The sequence below is a fragment of the Dama dama genome, chromosome 32 (genome assembly GCF_033118175.1).
Source record: "Dama dama isolate Ldn47 chromosome 32, ASM3311817v1, whole genome shotgun sequence".
NCBI lineage: Eukaryota > Metazoa > Chordata > Mammalia > Artiodactyla > Cervidae > Dama > Dama dama.
Window position 1 is genome coordinate 13,544,411 of NC_083712.1, and position 6,879 is coordinate 13,551,289.

Consider the following 6,879-nt stretch of genomic DNA (forward strand, 5'->3'; position numbering starts at 1 on the left):
GGGCCTCTTTCATAAAGACCCTCATTCCACCCTTGAGGGTCCCACCCTCATGACCAAATCACCTCCCAAAAGCCCTGTCTCCTAACACCATCCCCTTGGTGAGCTCAGCTTGCACTGAGGGAAGAGTTAGTGTGAAGACCAGAGAGCTGCTCACACACACCGCCTGCACCAGCAAGGCTCTTGGTTTAACTGGGAAACCCTCTGAAGAAACTGCAGGCAGGCTGAGGTCTGCGTGCTCACCCTGCCCTGGTGGGCTCTGAGTTCCGTGCAGTGTAGTGTTCACTGAATTGTGCTTCCACAGGACTTGTTTTTCCATCACATTTAGTTGCATCCTATCATGTTCGCACAGAGAGACATGCTTTGTCCATGACAACTGTGTCATTCAACTGATGACAGTTGGTGAAGCTATGTCTCGGCTCAATGCCCGGCACATCCAGGAGTAGGACAAGTCCATGCCTATAGAGACCTTACAGCCCAAAGGGAATCGGAAGTGTATCCACGTGTGCACAAGCAGGGGTAAGAAGCATAAACCAAACGGAAGTGAGGGCTGCAGGGGGACAGGGGAGGGGGTTTCCTCCTGAGCAGGGGTCGGGATTTCCTACAGGACTGGTGTTCTGGTGATTCTGGACCCCTGGGGTGCATGTTTGAGGGGAGACGAGGGGCAGGCCAGGGTGCCCTGGGCTGGGAAGCAGGAAGGACAGAGACAGAGGGGCTGGGGAAGGTCAGGCCCCCAAGGAACAGGGGGAATCAGAGCACCCACTACGATTCCCCCATGGTTCCCGTAAGGAGCTCAGAGAGCATCCTCAGGGATTTTGGAATTCGCCTGGGATCAGACATCACACAACAACCTCAGTGACCAGTGGGCAATTCTTTAATTTTGAACAAGATTTATTCTGGTTTAAATTTTAGATGCTCTGTCGAAGGGTGCAGTTTCTGACTCTGCATCGGTCCCGGCCGCATCGTCGCCTTCTTTTACCACCTTCTGCAGCATTTTACTCCAGCCCCGAAACAGGTTCCAATCTCTCTCATGAGTACAGGGCACCTGATTGGCACACAATTGCCAAAATTCAAACGGCAGCTTAGAGAAGTTGTTATTACTTGAGTAAATCCTAAAAATAGAACGAAGAGGAAAAAAACATGTCAGCAGGAAAAGCGGCATCTCGAGAACTGTGGACACGGCCTAGTGACAACAGGGTGTGAGTCCAGGCAACCGTGGACCAGCTTCCAGAGAGACGCTGACCCTGCCCGGGCTCCGGTGGACCCTCACGTTTCCAGAAGCAGAGGCTGAGGGACTGGGGCGTGAGGAACACGGTTGTGTGCGGGGTCATCTCCACCTCGAGGGCAAAGCCCCGGAAGCTCTGCTACATCCACCTTCTGGCCAGGAGGCAGAAGAGGCCTGCGGGTGTCTAGTTTCACTGTTTAGTTTTCCGACTCATGGAGTCAGTCAAGTAGTGGATTTGAAATAGGAGGAAAAGATGCAGCTGAAAGTGTAAGAACTGTTTAAAGAGAACTTACTCTCAAAGTAACTTACAACTGAGAGTGACAATGTTTTGGAAAAAAAAGTTTTGTATCATTTTCTCTACTGACTCAGAGCTCTCAGTGCTGGAGCGAGTCAGCCCCTCTCCTCCTCCCCTTGTGGTTTCCTCGTGACCAGCGGCCTTTCCACTTTCCTCACATGCTCTCCTTCTCCCTTTGTGGTTTCCTCCTGACCAGCAGCCTTTCCATCTTCCTCACAGGTCTTTTTCCTCCTGACCACAAGGCACCTCTGGTCCCTCTCTAGTTACCCCCCCCCCCCCAAGGGTTTGAACTTGAGCCTTGGGAACTGTGAGGCCGTCATCCTTACATTCCTGGCCTCTCTCCCTGCCACTGTGTAAGAGCTGGGTTACAGTCATAAACAACACTGATAGACAAGGGCTTTTCAACTTCATTCTGACATCTAATCAGTTGTCAGGTCTCAGTCTCCCCATCCTCTCTCTCCCTCCTTCCCTCCTTCCTTTCTTCCTACATATTTTCATCCTATTTCTGGAAATATCAAGGGTAAGATGAAAATTAGACTCCCGATCCTGCACACTGCTTTGGATGTGGTGCCTCCCAGCTGTGGAGCGAGGGTCGCATCGTCAGTGACATGTCCTGGAGGACCTTTCTGCTGAGGAGACTCAGCACGGAGCGTCCCAAGGGCAGCTCCCGAAGCCCAGGCTCGGCCCAAATCTCCTCTGGACTTCTCTGGTTGCCTAGAGCCGCCACCCTTCAAGTAGAAAGAATTAAAAACGACACTCTGTGTCATGGGACAACATCAGATTTCTTGCTTTTATGAAAAAGAAAAAAAGAGAGTCACTCATCAAAGGCATCTTCTGTTTCCTCCTCATGACACCAATGAGGAGATGGGCTCAGAACCTTTGACTCGTAGAGTGGCTTAGAAACAGCCAGGAATTTTGCAGGGCGGTTCTCAGACCCCTCCCGCTACTGGGACTCACCGCTGTCTTCTCAGAAACATCACACACGGTGGGTTTAGTCTGACCACGTGTAGATGAGGGTAGCAGGACAGAAGGAGGTAGAAACAGGAGAGAGAGCCCGCGGCTCCCCCGGGGCTCCCAGGAGCTCACCTGACCCAGCAGACAGGACCAGGAAGAGGAGCGCGAGGAGCAGGTGATGGAGCCTCATGCTGGCGGCCGGAGCTCTGGGGCTGACGCTGGAGCAGAGGCTGCGCTTGCCACTTTATAAAGGTCCCAGGTTCCGGGAGGAATTCCGCGCTGGCTGTGGATTTGGTTCTTACGAACTGGTTAACTGAGTCTCTGTCTGTGTGACATGGGAGTGGCCTTTATAGCACAGAGCAGGGTCAGTCACTCTTATTCTAATGAGGCTGTTGAAAACCCCAGAAAAAGCTTTCCTGCTGCCCTTTTGGGGAGATGCTTCTCCCTGGATGTCAGTTCAGCTGTTGGGCAAGTGTGTGGCAAGGCCCAGGGATCTGTCTCCCCTGGCAGGGGCACAGACTTCTTGCTCAACCTTGGCTTCGCCACTCCCCAGCCCCACCCTCACCCCTCCAGGGCTTTGAATCTGCCCTCTGGTTTCCTGTGCAGAAGCACAGGGCAACCCACTTCAGTCCTCTTGCCGGAAAATTCCAAGGATGGAGAAGCCTGGTAGGCTACAGTCCATGGGGTCGCAGAGAGTCGGACATGACTGAATGACTTCACTTTCGTTATTTCTTTAGTTCTTTTGGAGAAGGAAATGGCAACCAACTCCAGGGTTCTTGCCTGGAGAGTCCCATGGACATTGGGGCCTGGTGTGCTGCAGTCTGTGGGGTTGCAGAGAGGCGGACACAACTAAGCAACTCACACATACACTGTTTTCCTCCAAGGCTGTTTCAGGCCCAAATAGGGACTAACTCATTCAGAGGCAATTTCACTCCCTGGGCAAGACTTGCTGACTCCCAGCATCCACAGAGACAGCCATCCTCTTTCTGGCCCCTGGGGCCCTGAGGGAAGAGACCCAGTGGTCCCAACCCTCTCGCCACGCCAGGCTAGCCTGTTACAGGTTGGCTGTAACAGTCGCCGCCAACATCTTGGATTTCTCTGCCCACCGGAGCTGAATAAAACTTGTGGAGACAGATTTTGGAGCAAACGGAAAGATGGCTTTAACCCTTAAGCTGGCAGAAGGGAGAACACGGTAGGCTCTTGCCTCATGGAGTCTGTCTCCCCTCCGATGAGAATCGAGGGCATCGTACAATTGGCGCTCTCAGTCATGGGTTGGAGATACACCACAAAAGGTGTAGGGGTCCTGAATGCTCTCTTTTTGCACTGTTTGGAAACCATCAATAGGCCAGAGTCAGACAGGTGGTTTTTGGGTCTGGCAGTTGGTCCTGGTGGTTGGGTCCATTGTCCTTTGGGGATTTCCTGGCGACGTTCTTCCTGTAATACAGAAGGGGGAAAGCAAACCGCTAGGGGGTGGCTTCCAAAGAGAGTGTACCATAAAGTTAAGCATCAACATGAGGTAACACAGAGCAAAGGAAGGGAAATTAAACTACAAGGGGAGGTTTATGATGCGATAGAGTTAAGTATCAGGATGTGGCTAGACTAAAGGATAACAGATGCAGATGTGACTCCTGCAGAAATGGAGGGCAATAGCTGCTGATGTAGTTTGCATTATCAGTTAGTCTTGTGATAAGAAGATACTTGTTATCCGTGCAGACTGTAGGTTAGGAACAGTTAAAGTGGAGAAAGATGCAAAAGGGCAAAAAGAAAGGGAAAAAAAACTTTTCTTAATTCACTGCAAGACAATCACATGCCAGTCTCATAGAAAATCAGTGGGACACGTGATGGGCAGAAGGGTGCTTCGTTTCCTTTCATCAGAGACAGAGTGGGAGGATGATATTGCCACTGAACGCATCTCCCCAGCCTAGTATCATAAAGGCCCAGCAGTGGGGATCCCTTCACTGGGATAAGAGGGACCTCCATCACTAAGTAACATCCCTCACTTAGTAACATCCATCCATCTCAGTGCTGGAGAGACACTGACCTGGCTTTTCAGAAATGCTAAACCTAGGATGGAGCTTGCCATGCAGCTCTGAGTAGAACTCCAAGCCCTTTCGAAATGTGGGTACCCCGGGTGGACCCGGTCCTGAAGGAACCTCCAGAACTTCAGTCCTGTTCAGAGTACCCGCTGTGGCTCAGCATCTCACATCTGAGGCTCGGCAAGCCATGGAGGCTGCCTCGAACAGACAGAGTCCCTAGCTGGCACCACGGCATGGGATTTTTCTGATGGAAAATAAGTTGTCTTGATCATGATTCCCTCTGCTTTAGCTCTACATGATATTTGAGAGAGGCAGACATCATCTAGTTATATATATATCATTATCTATACAAATCCAACCAGTCCATCCTAAAGGAGATCAGTCCCGTGTGTTCATTGGAAGGACTGATGTTGAAGCTGAAACTCCAATATTTGGCCACCTCATGTAAAGAGGTGACTCACTGGAAAAGACCCTGATGCTGGGAGGGATTGGGGCAGGAGGAGAAGGGGATGACAGAGGATGAGATGGCTGGATGGCATCACAAACTTGATGACGTGAGTTTGGGTGAACTCCAGGAGTTGGTGATGGACAGGGAGGCCTGGCCTGCTGTGATTCATGGGGTTGCAAAGAGTCAGACACGACTGAGTGACTGAACTGAACTGAACTGATACATAAGATATATATATATATATATATATATATATATATATGTATCTGTTTATTTATGGACCTTGCAGTCAAACTCTATGTTGCAGGGTTAATTTACATGTATGCTCTAATACTACACTGGAGAAAGAAGTGAGACTAAATGGTTGTCTGCAGTGGCTCTTCATTGAAAATGCTGTTGTTCAGGGTACTCTGCTTAATGTTATGTGACAGCTTGGATGGGAAGGGAGTTTGGGGGAGAATGGATACCTGTATATGCATGGCTGTGTGTCTTTGCTGTCCACCTGAAACCATCACAACAGTATTAGTCAGCTATACTCCAATTCAAAGTTTTTTTTAAATGTAATTTTTAAAAATGCTGTTTTCTGGGACTTCTTCGATGGTCCAGTGGGTACGACTCTACTCCCAAGCATAGCAGGTCAGGGAACTAGAACCCACATGCCACAACGATGACCTGGTGTAGCCTAAATAAATAAACAAAATAAAAATTGGTGTGTTTTAATGATCTATGGTTTGCAGCACAGGAGATTTTTTTTCTTTTAAGAAAGATGCAGAGTTTTTTTTTTCTTTTAAGGAAGATGCAGTTTAAGGAAGATGATGCAGTTTTATGTGTAAGACCGGGCATGAGTTTTCACAGAAGGAAGTTTCCAAAAGGCTTGCATGGTGCCATGGTGAGTTTCAAGAGAGTTTCTTGCCCCAGTTCCTCACTAGTGGGACATGGCCCTTGTAGGAATTCTCCAATTGCAATGGCTTATTTTTCCTAGGCAAGATCTAAAGATGACTGCTTTGCAGAGATGTTAATCTGGAGGTAAAGCCCAGGGGCATCTCTGTCCATCAGGGAAGGGTCCTGTTGCTTCAGCAAGGAGGTCACACACCCAAGAAACCATGGGGTGGCTCACCAGAAACCAGAGATGAGTTAATATAAGATAGAGGGAAGGGTTCATTGTAAGTAAAGTCTAAATGGAGTATTAGTTTTCATAGGTTCAAAGCCAAACAAGGCCATGTGGATTATGGTTGCTTCATGCCTGGGCTGAGAGGCAACTCAGGGTCTCACTCTTTAAAGGGAAGACAAATGGTGTGTCTCCAAACCTTTAACCTGTGAGTAGGAAATTGAGGCAGTGTCTTTCCGGGAGAGTGCATCACTTCCTCAGGCAAGAAGGGGTGTCCCAGTCCTACAGATAAGGTTTTGAAGCGCAAAGCCCTTCAATCTATGACTCCACAAACAGAAGTGTTCTCAGCACAGAGCCCTGGGTGTTAATGGGCAAAGGCTGTTGTTCCCAGTTCCCTTCTCCTGTGGATGGGGTGGGTGCCATGGCTTCTGATGGTCACCCGGGTCACACCCCGGTCATACCTGTCCTCAGAAGGGGACCAGGGCTGGGTTAATGCTGTGCTCCTCCACTGACACTTATAGTAATTTTTTCTTTGAACTTGTCCCACACTTATATTTTGCAATGAGCCTTGCTCAGTAGCTGGCCACTTGTATTCAAGTTACCACTTTGAGTTCCCCTAAACAAAGCCGCCAGGTAGGTATGACCCAAGTTTTATACAAGATGGTCCTGAGGACTAGGAAGCCACGTGTGAGGCCACAGGCAAAACTGACTTAAAAAGTCAACTGAAATTGACTGCAAATCCAACAAAAATGTGTGTCCAAGGCCTCGGCATGCTAAGTGGCAGTGGTGTAACTTGGAGCAAAATCAGCCTCTCTT

The 6,879-nt window shown here is 49.3% G+C and overlaps 1 pseudogene; it reads right to left on the bottom strand.

The window, feature by feature from the left end:
- Window positions 1-862: 862 nt before the first annotated feature.
- LOC133050451 (lingual antimicrobial peptide-like) lies at window positions 863-2,753 on the bottom strand (annotated as a pseudogene).
- Between the last annotated feature and the right edge of the window lie 4,126 nt (window positions 2,754-6,879).